Source organism: Rhineura floridana, chromosome 14, assembly GCF_030035675.1.
Source record: "Rhineura floridana isolate rRhiFlo1 chromosome 14, rRhiFlo1.hap2, whole genome shotgun sequence".
NCBI classification, from domain to species: Eukaryota; Metazoa; Chordata; class Lepidosauria; order Squamata; family Rhineuridae; genus Rhineura; species Rhineura floridana.
This window is the reverse complement of record NC_084493.1, coordinates 29,407,009-29,427,318: the sequence shown is the minus strand read 5'-3', so window position 1 is coordinate 29,427,318 and position 20,310 is coordinate 29,407,009. Positions and strand designations below refer to the sequence as shown.

At 42.1% G+C, this 20,310-nt stretch overlaps 1 protein-coding gene across 10 annotated transcripts in view; it reads left to right on the top strand.

Moving 5' to 3' along the window:
• LINGO1 (leucine rich repeat and Ig domain containing 1) overlaps positions 1-20,310 on the top strand; it is a 1,021,808-nt gene that overhangs the window by 232,170 nt on the left and 769,328 nt on the right. The window contains exons 3-4 of one of the 10 annotated variants that reach the window (XR_009758982.1): positions 3,854-4,041; positions 10,750-10,968. The exons of 7 other annotated variants lie outside the window; for them this stretch is intronic. The gene's annotated coding sequence lies outside the window, so the exon portion shown is untranslated. Of the gene's footprint in view, positions 1-3,802; positions 4,042-10,749; positions 10,969-20,310 lie in introns of those variants that run through there. 2 more of the 10 variants (XR_009758983.1, XR_009758985.1) reach the window with 2 other exon arrangements.

The window sequence follows — 20,310 nt, the reverse complement described above, 5'->3', positions numbered from 1 at the left end:
ACTCACTAATTAATAGCTTATCTCTGTTTTTGTTGCAAAAAGCTGTCCTGGATTTGCATTCTAAAGATATACACAGAAGAGGGATTTCTATTCCAGATTTTTATTTTGAAGAATATTATATTGTCTGAGACTACTCTCTTTTTGGTCTATTTTATTTTGACGAATCTGTTTTCTGACGACCGCCATTAATTGTTTCGATCCTGGGAACTGCATTTTGTTTACTTAAGCATGGAGAGATAAGGCTGTCTGCTCTGTTTATACTGTGATGTCACCAAGTTTGGAGTATTAACCCAATTGTTGCTGAAATAAGAAGTGGTTTTCCTATATTTTTCTTTTAAAATGGCAATTAAGAAAGTGGCTGAGAATCTGGAAATAACTATGTTTCAGAAAATAATGGATGAGATTGAGATAACGAAACAAAACCTGCGACAGGGTTGTAAGGAGCTGAAAATTGAATTGAGTAAAATGAAGCAGGAGATTAAAGATATAGGGGTCCCTGTGAGAGAGGTGACCCTGGAAGGGGTCCCTGTGAGAGAGGAGACCCCGGAGATTGGAACAAACGTGGAACAGGAAAAAGATTTGGAGTCTATGGACTTTAGAAACAAAATCTATTGTTTGGAGACACAGGAGATTAAAGACATAGGGGTCCTTGTGAGAGAGGAGACCCTGGAGACTGGAACAGGGGTCCCTGTGAGAGAGGAGATCCCGGAGATTGGAACAAACGTGGAACAGGAACAAGATTTGGAGTCTATGGACTTTAGAAATAAAATCTATTGTTTGGAACTCAATGTTATCTCTGAAGAAATTAATGAAGATTCTAGAGATAAAGTTATCAATGGCATGGATAATCTTCTGGACTGGAATGATGTGATGGAGCCCAATATAGAGAAAATCTATGGAATTAACTGCAGCCATGTGACAATGGAAAAACTTTTAAGAGATGACCCAGTGTATTTTGAAAAAAAGAACAGAGATATGATTTTACAGCAGTATTTCAGCAACCTATTCAGAATGGATGGCAAGAAAATATTTGGGATAGAGGTAATTCCCATCAGACTCTTACTATATGACTATGGCTTTGACAGCAAGATTATTATGGAATACTGATAATGGAAGATTGGATATTGAAATTACTGGACTTAACAAGACTACTGAAGATGGAAGATGGAAAATGGAACTAATAGGGATAATAGAACAATGGCTACTGAAATTACTGAACCTAACAGATTCTGATGTGATGGATTAATTGAAATGTTTATTTTGACTATGGTTATGACAATAAGATTATCATAATTAGTAATGAGATGGATTAATCGATATGCTTATCTGGAAAAAAAAATTGATAGATATATTTCTTAAAGAATTGAAACCTCTCTTTGACTTTTTGTGGAAAGAATAAAGTAATGTTTATGAGATTTGATGATTAAGTAAGATAACTACTGGAGGAAAGTGATTTTATAATATGACTTAAGAGACAGGATTGTTATATATTATAGACTTATAACTGATTTGATCTTTGACAAATGGGAAGTCAATATTTTACTCTTTATTTTTTATTTTTGTTTTTTTTTCTTTCTTTTTTTTTGTTTAACTATTTTTGATTTTGTTTTTTGTCTTTGAATGTTTTATGATTTCGTCTTGTATGTTTTATGAAAATCTGAATAAAAATTATTGAAAAAAAAAAAGAAATGTGCAACAACCCCACACATACCTTGCTAATTAGATTACCAATGCCAGGATGTCTGTCTTATCGACTACTCTCCTGCTCCCTGGGCATCATGAAAGACCCAGTCCTGGGCTCAGAAAGAAAATAAATATCTGGTCCTCTTCAAAGTATTGATAAGCCTCTTGTTTTAATTGAAATAATAATTATAAATTCTTGTTCTTATCACTAATGGGAGTTAATTATCTTGCATATGCTGCTGTTGCTTCTATGGCTGTAACGGAGTGAGGTTAAAGATAAGTGAAATGCAAACAGGAAAAAAAAACACAGAAGGCAGTAACACTTTCCTAAATGTAATACCATACCAACCACAACAAGATTCCTATGAGTAAGGCAAAAAACTAAGCATCTCACAACCAGTCAGGATTCCTAACCAAAAACCAAAAATATGATAAATGAAGAAATATGTATATAAGCATGACTATCAAATATATTTATTATTTACACAAACTGTAAAGATATTTATAGTGCAATCCTAAGTTTATTTATTCAGAAGCAAGTCCCAGCGTATTCAGTGGGGCTTACTCAAACAGGGACAGAACTGCAACCTCAAGTGATAAGCAACTTCATTCACACAACCCAAAATTCCGAATCATGCCACTTTACGCTGTTTTGCAACTGTTTATACTTGTTTTATGGTCATTGGATTTTAAATGGCTTTATTTCTTGTTGTGAGCTGCATTGGTTTCCAACCCTACCTCACAGGGGTGTTGGAAAGACTCCATACACGCACACGCACACACAGCAGATGTATAAATACATACAGCCCATATAATAGTTTATTGTCAAACCAGTTGGTCATTGCAGAAAAATCAGTATTAGTTTTTAAAAAATCAGTATTAGTTTCCTACAGAATAAAAACTGTAATACCTAAGTAAGCCCTGCCTACTTGCTTTAAAATTGGACTGGAGACAGAAAGAGTTAGAACACAAACATAATTCTTTTTTACATTCACTCCAAAGTCCCATTGATTTTCAGCACATTCATAACATGTCTACTCAAAGTAAGTCCTATTGAATTAAATGGGATTTACTTTGGGCATATGGGATTAGCATTGCTTTTACAAAAAGCAAGTATTGGGAAGGTTTTCAAAACACTGCCCAAGCTCTGACTCCTGCACACAAGAGGAAAAAAAACTGAAATGTATATACTTACCCAATTTATGAGATTTTCAGATAAACGGGGGGGGTGGGTTGAAACCACTATTTTGTTTTCTAGAAACTGCCTGAGGTCAATGAAACTGAAACACAATCCCTGATTGGCTGCAATGCTGAACGGGCGGGGTTAAAGCTACAAAGTGCTATAGTACAGTACTGTTTAAAGAAAGGTTTAACAGTCGAGGGGGGTGGCTGACGTTTTTATGTATATCTCGAGAACCAGACCACCTGGAAACTTAATTTTTTTTTTAATTAAAGCTGAGAATCCGGGCCACGTAAGGGGCTAGCCGGGCGCCGGGTGGCATGCATAGAATCCGGGTAAAACCCAGCTATCCGGGCAATATGGCAACCCTACTCTTACTTCCAGGATAGAGGTGTGTGTGCGTGTGTGGTTATAATGTAGTCTACTGTCTAAAGGTACATGTCACATCCATTGCTCCACCCACTTTTGCCCCTAGCCCTGCCCGCCACTGCCATGAGATTCCTGGAAGATTCCCCACCATGGAATGTGGCCCTCAGACTGAAAAAGTTCTCCATCTCTGGAGCAGAGCCTCCAGTGGTGATCTGAGTACCTGTGTACGTGGTCCTTCAAATAGCACCATATGTTTAAAGCACATGGCTTCCCCCAAAGAATCCAGGGAACTGCAGTTTGCCCCTCACAGAGCTGGGGTCCCAGCCCCCTGAACAAGCTACATTTCCCAGGATTCTTTAGCAGAAGTTTTGCACTTGAAATGTATGGTGTGGATGTGGCCTAGTCCCAAACTCTTCAAGGCTTTAAAGGTAAAAACCAGCACACACAATTAGGCCCAGAAACATTAAATCTTTCTAGTCATGACATGCTTTGTGGGTTCTTGTTTGCACAGCTTGGACCTTTGCATTTGTTAAATGTTACTTATCCCAGCTTCTTGCTTGTCCTTTTCAGGTTTGCTGTTCGGTTTGATTTCCCTTTGTTTTGCTTTCTCCCCCTTTAAAGGAGCAACATTCCTTGGAGGGTGACTCTCTTTTTGCTGCATAATCTTTTGATGCAATGTCTTAGCAACATCCAAAATCCTACTTCAGGCTTCTCTGCCAATGGACTAGGGGAAGTGCAAGAGGCAGGCTCTTTTCATTGGTTGCATCAGTTATTTGGAATCCTGTGGAAGGTGATCTAACCCTGACACGGTATGCATTTTGTTGGCTTGTGGGGAAAAAAGGCCTTTCTGTGTGGTGAAACTTGATAGCTATTTCCAACCTAATAATAATAATAATAATAATAATAATAATAATAATTGCACTCTCTGGGCAGTTTACAACAATTAAAAACATTAAAAACAAATATACAAATTTAAAAACACATTTTTAAAAAGCAATTTAAAAACACATGCTAAAATGCCTGGGAGAAGAGGAAAGTCTTGACCTGGTGCCGAAAAGATAACAGTGTTGGCACCAGGCGCACCTCGTCAGTGAGATCATTCCATAATTTGGGGGCCACCACTGAGAAGGCCCTCGCCCTTGTTGCCAGCCTCCCAGCTTCCCTCCGAGTAGGCACTCGGAGGAGGGCCTTGGATGTTGAGCGTAGTGTACCGGTGGGTTCATGTCTGGAGAGGCATTCCATCAGGTATTGTGGTCCTAAGCCATGTAAGGCTTTTTAGGTTAAAGCCAGTATCTTGAATCGAGCTTGGAAACATACAGGCAGCCAATGCAAGCAGGCCAGAATCAGTTTTATATGTTCGAACCGCCTGGTCCCTGTTATCAATCTGGCTGCTGCATTTTGCACAAGCTTCAGTTTCCGAACCATCTTCAAAGGCAGCCCCACATAGACTGTATTGCAGTAATCTAACTTGGAGGTTACCAGAGCATGGACGTGGGGAGGTACACATTACCAAATTCTTCCAAGCTACACAGGAAGTGGATTGGACTGTGAAAGACCAACCCAAATTGTGTTTGCATGTTGATAAATTTGTAGGGCAGGACAATATCTCAGAGAGGAGGTCAGGTGTCCTGCTCCCCTGGTGCATTCACTATAGCTGCTCAATTTCCCTACTTTTAAAAGTTTGATAGAAATATCTGTTGGCTATAGGTACGTTCTTAAACTGCAAGGTTTTTTGCCTATTAGTGAATTAATTGAATGTATATTCTACCCTTCCATGATGCCTCCACCCTCTGTACTTGAGTCTGAGTTAGAGGATTTGCTCCCAGAACTGCCTGAAGACTCCCCCTCAGTCATCATTCCATTTCCTAGGGCAGTGCAAAGTTTTCTAGCTCTGCCAGAGCAGACACCTTCAGACTACAGCATGGTCCCTTTAAACCCAAGTAGTTTTCCTTTGAGGAGGAGGAGCTTGAAATACTTACCCTGTTATAGGGCTACTTAAGCTTGTGGTTGGCTCTAAATTATTGCTGGTGAAACACACCCAACTCCTGGCTTGTTGGTTTGCCTTTCATCCAGGTTGACTTGCTAGACCCACAGAGAGCTGCCCACAGTCCTTACTGTGTGCAGTCTGCCCTGGATTCTTTTCATGCTTTGCCATGTGGGCTTCAGAGGAAGCTGCCTTATACCAAGTCAGATACTTCAGCCATCTAGTTTGGTATTGTCTATATCAGCCTTTCCCAACCAGTGTGCCTCCAGTGTGCCAATGGCTGAGGCTGATGGGAGTTGTGGTCCAACAACATCTGGAGGCGCACCGGTTGGGAAAGGCTGGTCTATATAAGCTGGCAGGAGCTCTCCAGGGCTTCAGACAAGAGTCTGTCCCAGTCCTACCTGGAGATGTTGGGGACTGAACCTGGGATTTTCTGTGTGCAAAGCCGATGTGCTACCACTGAGCTGCAGCCCTTCCTGAAACAGGACAGCACTTCACAGTCAAATATTGAATTTTCAGCCCCCATCATTCTTTCGGCGTATATAGAGCAAAGTGTGACCCACCTATGTGTACCATGATGACATCTCAGAGAAGAGTCTGGTGCAATTAAGACCGATTTGTGGAATGAAATGCAGGCCTATTTTCCCACTTACCCTAGAGGTAATCTTCCTCTTCAACCAATTTCAGTAAGAGGACCCTTCAGGGCTTTGGACTGTGAGCAATCAAGCAATACTCAAAGCACTTAAAATTGTTTTATTTTCAACACAACAATGACAGTAGAGGAGATGCCTCCCTGTAAATGTGTTGAACGGTGGAAATGTTGTTTGTGGCCTGAGTTAACCTTTGATTGATTGGCTTCCGGAGGAATCATGCCAGGTATCAGAGAGAAATTGCAGGGGCATACGAATATATAGTGTAGAGCACTACCCCAGCAGGAATCTGTGTGCAGCAAGCCACATGCACCCCAGTACCTTGCTGCTTTACAGATTAAACAAACAACATCTGCTTAAGGGTCAGTTTATGTCATCATTAAATTCTGGACTCTTTGGAATGTAGGCAATTTTCATATGGGGTGCTTGCAAACTTTTCCTCCTTGGAAATTCTCCACATATTTTGGAGTTCTGAATCAGGTCTTATTTTCAGAGAGGAAACCAAACATTAGGAATTCCCCTATTTTATTTCAGAATGTTGTGCTCAGCAATGCACATGCACAGTTTGTGTTTAGGTTCTTCCATTCTTTCTTGCTGCTTCAACCCTCTGTACCAGGGATGGGAAACTTATGCCCCTCCAGATATCGTTGGACTCCAGGTTCCATCAACCCCAACCAGCATGGCCAACAGTCAGGGTTGTTGGGAGCTGAAGTCCAACAACATATGGGGGTCATAAGATTGGGATAAAGTGTTGGACTGCAGCTAGATTAAAGTTCAATTGCTCATTCATTTATTGAGCTCCCTGGATAGCCCTGAGCCAGTCACTTCCTCTCACCCTAGCCTACCTGTTTGGGGGGACAAAATGGAGAGGGGTTGGAATACTCTATATGCCACCTGGAGGAATGGAGAGATAAAAATGTAACCAATAAAGAAAAAATAATTGGCAACTTTGTGCAGTTACAATTGTAAGCCGCTATGAGACATTTATGTAACAAGCAATGAATAAATGCTGCTGCTGCTGCCGCTGCCGCTGCCAATAATAGTAAGAGGAAGAAGAAGAAGAATGGGCCTAAAAATGGCAAATGCAATTCAATATAAACAAGTGTAAAATTATGCATATTGGAGCAAAAAATCTGAATTTCACATATACGCTCATGGGGTCTGAACTGGCGGTGACCAACCAGGAGAGAGACCTCGGGGTTGTAGTGGACAGCACGATGAAAATGTCGACCCAGTGTGCGGCAGCTGTGAAAAAGGCAAATTCCATGCTAGGGATAATTAGGAAAGGTATTGAAAATAAAACAGCCGATATCATAATGCCGTTGTATAAATCTATGGTGCGGCCGCATTTGGAATACTGTGTACAGTTCTGGTCGCCTCATCTCAAAAAGGATATTCTAGAGTTGGAAAAGGTTCAGAAGAGGGCAACCAGAATGATCAAGGGGATAGAGCGACTCCCTTACAAGGAAAGGTTGCAGCATTTGGGGCTTTTTAGTTTAGAGAAAAGGCGGGTCAGAGGAGACATGATAGAAGTGTATAAAATTATGCATGGCGTTGAGAAAGTGGATAGAGAAAAGTTCTTCTCCCTCTCTCATAATACTAGAACTCGTGGACATTCAAAGAAGCTGAATGTTGGAAGATTCAGAACAGACAAAAGGAAGTACTTCTTTACTCAGCGCATAGTCAAACTATGGAATTTGTTCCCACAAGATGCAGTAATGGCCACCAGCTTGGATGGCTTTAAAAGAAGATTAGACAAATTCATGAAGGACAGGACTATCAATGGATACTAGCCGTGATGGCTGTGCTGTGCCACCCTAGTCAGAGTCAGCATGGTTCTGAAAACCAGTTGCCGGAAGCCTCAGGAGGGGAGAGTGTTCTTGCACTCGGGTCCTGCTTGCGGGCTTCCCTCAGGCACCTGGTTGGCCACTGTGAGTACAGGATGCTGTACTAGATGGGCCACTGTCCTGATCCAGCAGGCTCTTCTTATGTTCTTAAGAAGAAGAAGAAATGTATCCAGCATCCTCTGTTTCCTAGCACACAGGCTCTTGTGCTAGGGAACAGGTGAATTTTAATGTTGCTGAATAAAGGAATCCAATGCAACAGCTGTACTATGCGGAAACGTATTGTACAAAAAGGTTTCACAATCTATTGTGCAACAAAGTTACCAGAATCTGCTTATGAATTATCTTTCTCAACAACATTTCCCTGGCAAAAAATATTTTGCCAGCAGAACAAATACCACTAATTTACTTTAACTTAGTACTATGTTGGATGCAACCCAATAATAATAATTCCTATTCACTAATAGGCAAAAAAGTGTGGTTTAAGAACCTACCTATAGCCAACAGATATTTCTATCAAACTTTAAAAAACAAGGAAATTGGGCAGCTATAGTGAATGCACCAGGGAAGCAGGAGACCTGACCTCCTTTCTGAGATATTGTACTGCCATAAACATTTGTAAAAATGCAAACACAATTTGAGTTCGTCTTTCACAGTCCACTCCACTTCCTGTGCAACTTGGAAGGGTATGGTAACATGTGCCTCTGAGCATATGGTGAGTGGTGGCAACACCTGCCATCTCCAAAGATGCAGAAATCCATTTTTGTATGTTTGTTGGTGTTCTTCTTACTTTGCTTCTTTCCTGTGTTACTACTGTTTCTACAGAGAATCTAACCTAGCAAATTTTATTTCCGTCATTATTCATCCTAGAAATCTGTGTCAAATTTATTTTTATTAATTTCAAAGCCTTTTTATTGGTCAATGTCATCTGATGGTGAAGACAGCCTTTTGTGTTTCAAACTGAAGGTTATGTTCTATTTCTATTTTGGGTGCATTAACAATTGAATCTGAAACTTCAGTTTGATGTAAAATCAGACTGATTACAATATGTTGCTACTTAAGCAATGACTCTTGCTGTTGGAAAAAACAAACTTGGTTTGTCCAAGATGCATGTTTTCAGCCTGCTATGCTTAAACTACTCTGCTTAAGGAAAGGTGGGCATGGTCAATTAAAAACATAGAGCACACCTAGAATATTGCTAGAATATATTTCACTTCCAACTGTTTTATCTTGTGCAAACTGAGACACTCCTCATGTCCATTGGAAACTATTCTACAGAACAGTCAGTGCCATTATTCCACAATATTCACAGAAACAGAAGTAAAAGACAGTGATTTAATATACTTCACTAAAATTGCAAAGTAAATCAAACATATTTAAAGTGACTATCTGAAGTATATCAACCATCCTAGCATAGTTCCTTCCTCCTGCTAAAACAAGATCAGCATAGCACATGTCTTGTTTCTGTTATTTGGGCTGACTGCAGGTGTTGCCACCCTTCACCATATGCTCAAAGGCACATGTTACCAAATTCTTCCGAGCTACACAGCAAGTGGATTGGACTGTGAAAAACCAACCTAAATTGTGTTTGCATTTTGACAAATTTGTAGGGCAGTAAAAATCAGCCAGGCATTTTTTAAATATTTAAACTGTAGAAGATGAAGCTCAGACTATGGGGCAAGGTCAGTAATAGGATTACAGGTACTCTGTGAACATGGCTGATTTCAACAAATTATGAGAACTCTGACAGCAAAAAGTCCAAAATGGGTCTGTTCTTTTTCCTCTCTTTTTACACTTTGAACTCTCGATTCTCTCTGACTATTTTGTGTAGGAAGGGGATGGGGATGGAGGAGAGGGGAGGAGATTAGATGTGCGGGCACTGGGGAGAAGGGAAGGCCCTTTCTTTTCCAAAAGGAAAACATTGTGAACAGTATTATTGCTTTTCAGTGTTTCCCTCACCTTTTTATTCTACAGCAGGCAAATGTAGCCTCCCACTCAAATTTAAACCAAAGCTGTCCCCAGCCACATCAACACCAGCCCTTTATTTCACTTTGGACAGTCATGGCTTCTCTCAAAGAATCCTGGGAAGTGTAATTAGTGAAGGGTGCTGAGAGTTGCTAGGAGATGTCCTGTTCCCCTCACAGAGCTTCAATCAGAGTGGCTGACCGTTAAACCAGTCTGGCCCCTGGAGCTCTGTCAGTGGAATAGGAGTCTCTTCTCAGCACCCTTCACAAACTATACTTCCCAGGATTCTTTGGGGGAAGACATGACTGTCTCAAGTGAAATAAAGGACTGGTGTGGGTGGAGCCCCCTGATTAGGCAAGCCCAGCAGCTCTGAGTCTGGCTTTTAGAACACTGACAGTTGGTTCTTACTGAGCATGCCCAACTATCATTCAGTTCAATGCTAAATTTCTTAAATTAATTAAAAATCAGCTAGACATTTTTTTAACTTTTAAACTGTAGAGGATGAAGGTCAGAGTATGGGGTAAGGTCAGTAATAGGATTACAGGTACTCTGCAAAAATGGCTGATTTTTAATGAATTTCTACAGATTACGAGAATGACAGAAAAAAAGTCCAAAAGGGTTCTGTTTTTTTCTTCTCTTTTTAAACTTTGAACTCTCAGTTTTCTCTGACTGTTTTGTGTATCGCCATGAAAATTTAGAGGGTTGTTAAGCGAGCGTTTCTGAGTTCAGGACTATAAGTTTTGTAAGGGTTTGTTTTGAAATGAGCTTATGGGAAGCATCAGAATGGCATGGGGTATTTTCAACTTAACATTGCGGAATGCAAAAAACCCATGCGGACTACAGCATACAGCCACCCTCGTAGCTGTATAATTCCTATTCCTGAAGGTTTGTCTTACCCTTTATATACCCTGTTGATTGCTGCACTCTGCAGGTGATAGCCTCCTGTAGATACCATCTCATCAGGAGGTCCACTTCACACAAAAAATAGGAAGCAGACCTTTAGTGTTGTGGCAGATACCCTTTGGAATTCACTCCCCTTATATTAAATAGGTGCTGTCTCTGTTTTGTTTTCAGTGCCTACTGAAGACCCTCCACTTGAACAAGCCTTATAAGTAGATACATTATCCCAGTCCACATCTATGTTGAAAGATGTTTTCAAAGATGTTGTTTAAAAGTTGTTTTGTTATGCTGTTTTTGTGATTTTTTAAAAAGATGCTTGCTTTTTAAGATTTTTAAATAAGGTTTTGGTGTTTTGTTGTTTGTTTGCCACCCTGGGCTCCTTATGGGAAGAAGAATGGGATATATGGATTTAATAATAAATAAATAAATAAAAGATTACTGCATTAAAAGTTCTTACCAGATTTTTTTTAATGTAAGACTTGCGAGTGGGATGTCTGCACTTGTTACTGTTTCCCCTTGAGAATGAAATCTTTGTATATCCTAGAAAGTCCTGACCTGATGCGCACATATTGGACTAAAGTGCGGATCTGATTCTCCACTGGCTTTCACACTTCCCAAATGTTTTGACATCGTTCTCATATTTAAAAAAAGAGAAAGAGAGAGAAATCAAAATGCATATTTTGTGAGAGAATTCCATTTAGAAATGTGCATTGTGGGAGGGGAAAAACACAGCATTTAAATACATAGGGGGATATCTGTCTAAGGCTGCAATCCAATACATGCCTACCCAGAAGTAAGCTCCATTGGATTCAGTTGGACTTACTCCCAGGTAAGTGTCTACTGGATTGCAGCCTAAGTCAGTCTCAGGGTACGTCCACTTAAGTTAGACAAGCCCACTGATTTCAGTGTGTCTATTCTGAGCAGGGTGTCGTTGGATGGCCCCCACCATCAATATTAAATCCATATTAAAATCTGACATTTCAGTTAATGAAAAAATAATGCAAAATGGGATGGAACAGATATATGAGTAAAGATTTAGTGGGAAGGGCTGTATCAGTAGAGCCTGGTCTGCATTGAAAAGGTTCTGGATTCCATCCCTGGCATCACCTGATAGAGTAGGAAGAGACCCCTCAACTCTAGAGAACTGCTCCCAGTCAGGGTAGACAATACTGAGCTATGGTTTCACCAATGGTTTCACTTGTCTTCCTAGATTCCCCCATTTGCATGGACAGGGGCAAAAGTGACAAGGATCAGAAATAGACCAATTTGTCCATCCTCTGTCTTCCCACCTCCTGTCTCTCTGCTATTAGTACAGTACTGGCAAACGGGGAATCTGTGTACAATAATCATTATGATTGTCATTCCCCTCCCCTGGATGCGAGATCTCTAGGGAAATTTAGTGAAGAATGGCTTTCTACCCCAGTCCTCATTTTATTTTTACTCTGATCCCTGTCAGGTTAGGCTCTTCACAGCTATGTGGCAGTGTGTGTGTGTTTGTGCATATGGTGGAGGTAGGGATGGAAATTTCTGTCCATTTTGGTTCTCCCATTTTCTCATTTTTTCCGATCTTAAATTCAGTTCTCCACATTTCTACATCACTTTGTGATTTTTTTAAAAAAGCCCTCATGAAAATTCATCAGCATTTTCGTGCAAATTTCATGTAACATACACATTTTTGGTGTGCCATTTTACTTAATATACACATTTTTGCTAAATTATTTTCACTAAAATATGCATTGATTAATACACTTTACACATTTTTGCATGCACTACTTGTCTGGAGAACTTCATTGCAAAAGTTGGCGAAGTGTAAAGTTAGACAAAGAGGCGTGGTTTGGTTTGCACATTGTTTTGGAAAATGCTAATTTGGTCAGTTTGCCTTTAAACAGAATCAATTTTCTCTCTCGTCTCTAGTGTGGGATGTGTGCACGCATGAGCATGTGTGTTGAACTCTTTGAAACTCAGTTGGACAAAAGGGTATGTTACCTGTGAAGCCTGTAGCTCAGCCTGCAGGACCCAGTTCATTCATCCTTGCTAAGCAAGCCTCCTCTCCCCCCTGCCCCCATCCCCCACCATTGACAGTTCCCAAATGTTCAACTCTTGGTAAAAAGTGGGCAAAAGGGGATATTGAGATGGCATAGCTGGTGCCATCTAGCCAGTTCCATCACTTATCCTTAGAAGAGTCTGTTTACTTCCAACAACAGAGAGACCTTCAAAGCCAGACATTTCTCCTCTAGCTGCCTGTCTTTTTATTGTAGGACTTCAGCTGTGATTAGATACAGATAACGGTGATCGATAAATCCTCATGTCTGGGATGTACTTTTTAAAAAAAATAATTCCTGGAAATGGGGTGGCTGGGGAGAAGGTGTCTGGCTTTGGGCTGTGTTTTTCATTTAATATGCCATTGATATCTGCCATACATCCCCTGGTGTTTCATCGTGCATTCTTCTCCCTTTCCTCTCCATATGCCTGCAGTTTCTTCTCCTGCTCCCCATCTCTCAGTCAGAGAAAGGGAGTACCAGGGAGGGGGGGTGAACCAGAAACCAAACGTGAGTATAAAGACATTTGTATGTGTTAGAAAAGACCCCATGTGGGCTCCTCCCTGCACTGCCTGATAATGCCAGAGAAAGTAGGTCAGTCTGTTTTACCAACCCCAAGGAGAATGCGAAAGAAGGCGAGCGCTGCACGGAGCTTGCAGAGCACTCACCAGGCCCTGGAAGAGCTTGCTCTCATCCCTTCGCGTCACAGGAATGGACACTATTTTGCAGGCTGTTTGGGGCTGAAGGATGGCGTTTCTAAAAGGATGAGTTTTCCTAGCGCTATCAGCAGCCTCAGTTGCATGCATTCCAAATTTTATTATTTTGATCATATCACACTGCCTTTCGGACAGAAAAACTGGCACATTCCTGGATTGAAGCTTTTGGTGTGATGCCCCATGAGACTGGAAGGAAGTCTTTAGGTGAAGAGTGAGACAGATCCCTCATGATGTTGGCAAGGTTTGTAACTACCCCATGCAGAATATGGATTTTACACAGCTCATAATGTTCAGCAACTGATGTTCTTCCTCAGCTCATAGTGTAGCATGAGATTTTGCATGTGTGTAGTTGCCATGTATCTTTTTCTTCTACTCTTCAGTCAAAAAAGGTTCACAGAGCAACTTACAACCCCTCTACACACACACTATAGTCCCTCCCCTCAGGCTTTTGATCTAAAAAGACACGACACAAAAGGAAAATGGATTGGGAGGGATGAGGAAATAAGCAGATTCAATGTATTAGTTACAATGATGTTTTAGGACCATCAAGGATGGGAAAAATTCAAGTAGAGGTTGCACCAAAACTTACTGGTCTCCCAGTTGCACCACTAGAGCTGTTCTGTATCCCCTATTTTCTCTCCAGTGGTGAGGCCTGATGGAATAGCTGCTTCCAGATGACACTTGATGGAGAGAGGAGCCAGGTTTTTCAGCACCATGGATGATGGCTCTGTATCCCTTCTCTTTCCTCCTCAGCAGACCAGGTGCCAGAATCCCAGTGCTTTGTAAGTGAATGCACAATAGTCATTTCATGTTAACCCCCTTGCTCTTACTGTGAATTATATGATTGGACCTCCATCCTGATCAAACAGCTTTGCTTCCTATTGATCATAGAATCATATAATAGTAGAGTTGGAAGGGGCCTATAAGGACATCAAGTCCAATCCCCTGCTCAATGCAGGAACCCAAATCAAAGCATTCCCGACAGATGGCTGTCCAGCTGCCTCTTGAATGCCTCCAGTGTCGGAGAGCCCACTACCTCTCTAGGTCATTGGTTCCATTGTCATATGGCTCTAACAGTTAGGAAGTTTTCCTGATGTCCAGTCGAAATCTGGCTGCCTGCAACTTGAGCCCATTATCCCCCATACATTGCTTGATGAGTGATGTCAACCCTTCCATCAGATCTATAATCCATCCTCGTGGTAGACAGCATACCTGGCGAGTCAACGGATCTTCTCGGCACATTTGGGTTTCGATTCCACACAGTAGGGAGTTTCCCACTACTAGTACTATTCTCTTCTTGTTGTGGGGAGTGATTTCATTGCCCCTGCTTGATTGAACTTCAGCCTCTTGCTCGTTGTTGCACAGGGTCTCCTGTAATTCTTCTACCACAGGCTGACCTCCAGTCTCATCCTCGAGTGGTTGAAAGCAGTTCCATAGTTCCACTGGTGAAGGGTGTCTTCTAGCTCTTCTCCTTCTGTCACCCTTTCCCACGGAGTTTCCTCCACTTTGTTGTTCCTCCCCAAGGCAGTCTCCTCTTCTGCTACCACATGCTGCTGTTCTTCCACCTCCACTTCTCTTTGCTGCTGTCGTTCCAGTATTCTGTCTAAGACAGCCTTTCCCAACCAGTGTGCCTCCAGATGTTGTTGGACCACAACTCCCATCAGCCTCAGCCAGCATTGCCAATGGTCAGGAAAGATGGGAATTGTGGTCCAGCAACATCTGGAGGCACACTGGTTGGGAAAGGCTGGTCTTCATCTTCTCTTATAGTTCTCAGTGTGGCCACCCACTGTTCCAGGCCTCTCACCTTTTCTTCCAACAGAGCCACAAGCTTGCACTTGTTGCACGTGTACGCCATGTTGTTCTCAGGCAAGAAAACAAACATGGCACACATCTTGCAGGTCACAACCACTTGAGTATCCTTCCCATTCATACTCTCTTATACCTTTTGTTTCTTTCTAACTACTTGTTTTGTAGTGACCTGTGTTTTGTCCTGTCCTACGTCAGGGTAAACTTGAGAGTTTCCCTGGTATGTGGGGCACTATACAAGAAGAATTAGTAATTTGGGGGGGACCTCCCCTTGACCTCCCCTATCAAAGTCTTTTGTCAAACTCCTGTTTGCTCTCCCTGTTCGCTCACTCTGTGTCAGCTCTTCACTGAGACAGCAGTGTCGGTGGGGGTGCAAGGCAGGGCTGGAGATTCCTTGGTAATTGCCAGGCCATAAGTCCTCAGCCGGCAGCTTGGCTATAAATCTGCCAGGCTAGCAAGGAGGAAGCAAGATAAGGGCAGAGGCCGTTCAAAGCTTACGTGCCAAGCCAGAAATCCAGAAGAGATGTCAGTGAAGGTCCAGGTCTAGTTTGCAGAGAGATCAGTCCAAGTCAAGGTTCAGGGGATAGGAAGACACACAGTGGTCACGCCTGACGTTGTAGTCAGCAACAAGCTGAAGCCAAGGTTTGACTTTTAAGGAGCAGGTTTGTCAGCAGGTGTGAGCCATCAGCGTTTTGGCCTTAAGTGGACAGGCCTGCCCCTCTTCTGCCTGACCTTCTGTTGTCTACGTTCTGCAGGTGAGGGGGGAGTATCCTGTTCACTGTCTGCGTCTGGCTGAAGGGCTTCAGCTGTGTCTGGGGTGCTCTGCAGCTGAGGGGGAGAAGGAGCTGGGTTCTCAGGAGTTTCCTCCATTTCTCCTTCTGGGTCTGCTGCTGTTACTCCCGAGTCATCCTCATCTGATGAGTCCTCTGACGGGGCCATGACACTCTGTTTGCTCGCTCTCTGAAAGCTGCCTTGCTTGTATCTCCTCTCCTGTGGACCAGCTGAGACAGCTTCCTCTGCTCTGCTCAGTTAGGAGTCAGGAAACAGATCCTTATTGGACTAGAAGGGGGCACACTAAGTGGGATAGGTTCCTTCTCATTATTTATTTCTTTAGAATGTTTATAAACCACTTGATAAGAAAAAGCTCTCTAAGCAGTATACAAGTAGATTTGGAAATAAAATACAGTTAACAAAAATCAGCAAGCATCCAAAACAATTTTTATTTTATTTATTATTAAATAATAAAACATAAACATGTTAAAATACAATTTAAAGTAAAATAAACACATTTTACATTTTAAATACAGTTTAAAACCATCTTAAAATGTCTAGAACATCTAAAAGCATTTAAAAGTAATTGCAGACCCTCACAGTTGTTAATTTTAGGGTTGCCATGGCTGATGTCTTTCAGCCATCAAATGCCTGGATCAACAGGAATATTTTTAAATTTCTCCTGAAAGTCAAAACTGAGGGACACAGACACACCTCCGAAGGGAGGGCATTCCACAAATGGGGAGTCACCAATGAGAAGACACTGGCACGGGTCAATGCCAAGCAGCAGCCAGTGGCAAGCAGCACAACACTCACCCTTTGCTGAGTGTAAGGTCCAAGATGGCAGGCACTGGGCGGGTGCTCTTATGTCACTAGGCAGGTAGTCCCAAGGACCAAGTGCTGCTACACTAAAGGATGGATTCCTCACAATTGTGGAATGGACATTATGTGTGGTGCTTATGCAAGTTCCACAGATAGAAGCCACTGACTAGGCACATATGGGGCAAGGCAGTCCCTTAAATCAGGGATACCCAGATGTTGCAGGACTACAAATCCCATCATCCCTGATTCTTGACTATTCTGGTTGGAGCTGATGGGAGCTGGAGGTCAGTACCATTGGCATGGTACCATGTTAGATATACCACTGACTTAAGTAAACTGTCTCCAAGCCATGTCTCCAAGCCATTGGGAAGCCATGGGAGGAGTGGTATCCCAAGAAACGATAGCTACTTGTGCACCCAAATTTGATGTCCTCTGATGTTTGTATCTCCCATTGCACAGAACAATAAAAGGAAAAGGAGCAAGCACAACCAGGCAGGAATTATGTGTGTGTATCACTGGCAGGTGTAATTTTTTATTGATTTCTCCATGAAAGGCTGTGTCATGAATTTCTCCCTTTTATTTTGCTACAAAGTTGTACTTCAACTCTGAGCATTAACCACTAATGCGGGAGTGCATTTCTTCCCTCTGTTTATGGAAAAATAAACTAAAAAAGATATGGCTTTTTGTTCATTTGCTTTTCTAACCCAACAGCCGAACAAAAAAGTTGGCATTTAGAGGGGAAAGCATTCTGTGCTGTTGATCAAGATATGAAGCCTGTCTATCTCAATGGGTTTTGTATAGGGTTATGGATATGACTCTTTATGACAGGGAACACTTTCCCTTCTGAGCAACTTTCCAGGGGCCACATCCCAATGGTGGGTGGGGCTAGAGGTAAAAAGTGGATGAAGCAATGAATGTAAATATTCTGTTTGTACAGTAGGTAGGCTAATTTCTAGACACACTCACATCTCTCTTGATCCTCCATCCAGATGAGCAAGAGGCATGATCAGACTTCAAGGAGACATTCCAGCCTGGCAAAAACATTTGGGGATGCAAAGCAGGGCCGGTGAGGGGTGTGGTCTGGGGAGAAGTCCCAGAGCCAGACAGAGAGGCTTGGAGGGACACATTTGGCCCCAGCATTCCAGCTCTGGATTCAAGGGCAGCCCATGTGCCTTGGCTTGGTCCTGATTAGGGATGGAAAGATTCATCTGTTTCGGTTCTCTCAGTTTCTCATTTTTCCAATGTTAAATTCAGTTCTCTACATTTCTACAGTGATCTGTGCATTTTTTTTTAAAAAAAATCCTCATGAAAATTCTCCACCATTTTAGTGCAAATTTCTCCAAATAAACACATTTTTGTAGGCAGTTTTGAGAAAGGGACATCATCTTTGCAAGCCATTTCTCATCATTTCATGCCTTTTTGCATGTTATTTTCACTCGTGTATTCATTTTTATGCACACTTTCCCGCCCTGGGCTCCTGCTGGGAGGAAGGGTGGAATAGAAATCAAAAGATAAATAAATAAATAAATAAATAAATAGATAAATAGATAAATAAATATGTGCATTTTTGTAAATTTTTAGTTGGTGAAATGCACCCCAAAATTCTAATAAACGCGAATTTCAAAGCATGGCTGTGTTTTGGATCTCATATTGTGTCGGAAATTGAGAATTTGATAAATTCTTCTTGAAATGTGAACTGAATTGAAATTCTCACCCATCCCTAGTCCTGATGGATACATAGTCAGGGATAAGCTAAAATATGGGAGGGCCACATTCTGCGTTTTCTTCTGGGACCATGTGCTATGAAGGAGCGAGACTATTTTCTTTTGAAACCTGATGCTGAGCTCTGATGCTGCTTCAACAGCAGCCAACCTTGGACCTAGCCTCATGAAGGAGCTACCGTTCTGTCCCAATTGCAAGCTCCCCTCTCCCTGAAAGGTGCCACTTCCGTTATAAGGTCCCAAGCAACTCCAGCATTCTTTTACTGGAATGGGTCTGGTTGTACTGGGGTTTCTGCGATGCAGCCCTCTATGTCTGAAGATGGCAATATAATATTCTTGGGGCAGAGGGGCTCTGGTACCATGGTCTCACCTTGCAAAATGTGCTTCCATGGCTGGCCCTGAATGCAATTCCCCATCTAACTCAGAGTCCTTAACCTCATTCCCTGAAGATGGGGAATTTGATCCCAGCATCGCGACACAGAAGATGTTGAAGTTCCCAGGGAGCCACTGCCAGTCAGAGTCAACAACATGGGCTACATGGGCAGATATTCTGACCTCTCATACGGCAGCTCCAAATATTCAGTTGCATAGTTCTTTCCCCCTTGAATTCCAGTCTTCTCCAAAGCAGGTGATATTTTATGAGAAAGGCTTGCAACATTGGCTCTGCTGTCCACATTGCATTTTGACCCAGATTGTACTGGAGTGGCATGGGAAGGAGCCACAGGACAGTAACTCCCATGCCGCTGCCCACTCAGTTCTCCAAAGGATGCTTAGGAAGATAGGGAGTTGCTTTATACTGAGTGACACCATTGTCTATCTAGCTCAGTATTTCCTACACTGACTGGCAGTGGCTCTACAGCATTTTAGATGGGGCTTTCTCCTAGCATACCTGGAGATTCTGCCAGGGGTTGAACCTGGCGCCTTGTGTATGCAGCACAGTTGCTCTCCCACTGAGCTATGATCCTTCCCCTTGTCTTAGTTCTATGTCTGGGAACCTGGGTTACAACCAGACAGTGGCAACTTTGCGCGGGGAGGGTGTGGGTTTTAGTGGGGGTTATTTCTGCAGCAATTTGTGATTTTTTAATTTAAAAAATCCTCATGAAAATTCTCCAGCATTGTTGTGTGGTTTTCTCCTAATAAACACATATTTGGAGGGAGTTTCAACTAATGTACCCATTTTTACAAGCCATTTCCCATCTTGTAATGAATTTTTGCATGATATTGTCACTCATATATTCATTTTGATGCACACTTTCCCCTATGCATTTTGGTAAATGTTGTTTGGTTGGCGAACTGCATCACAAAATTTGAAGCAGTGCAAATTTCAAAGGATGGCTGTGTTTCGGTTTACATATTGCCCTAGAAAGTGCAAATTTGACAAATCCGTCTTGAAATGCAAACTGAATCAAAATTCTCACCCATCCCTAATAGAGGAGTGTAATGTTCCTTCCCTGGCACCACCTGTCAGGCTCCCACCCATGGCTACCACCAGGGAGAAACATAGTTTTTATTTTTTCTTTAGCTCACCCTAGCACAGATCTCACAAGATCCCACTGCTAGGCAGCACCACCAGTCACTCCCTGTAAACAATACTGCTAGAGACTTCGCCTTAGTCTCCCTTCTGGCTTATTGTTACTTTGTGTCTGGGTGCACTTGCAGGCCACAACCCCCCTGTATCTTTGTGCCAATAAAGCATACAGCCCTGGGTTGCCCTGGATACTTGATGATACACTATCTCTTCACCGCTGCCACCATTTGATACTGTTTCTCCACCTTGGTAAATACCCTGCCCACCCTTCTGGTCTGTGAAAGCCCCAGCCAAGGATCAGGCTTTTGGTAAACCAATAGAATATTTATTTA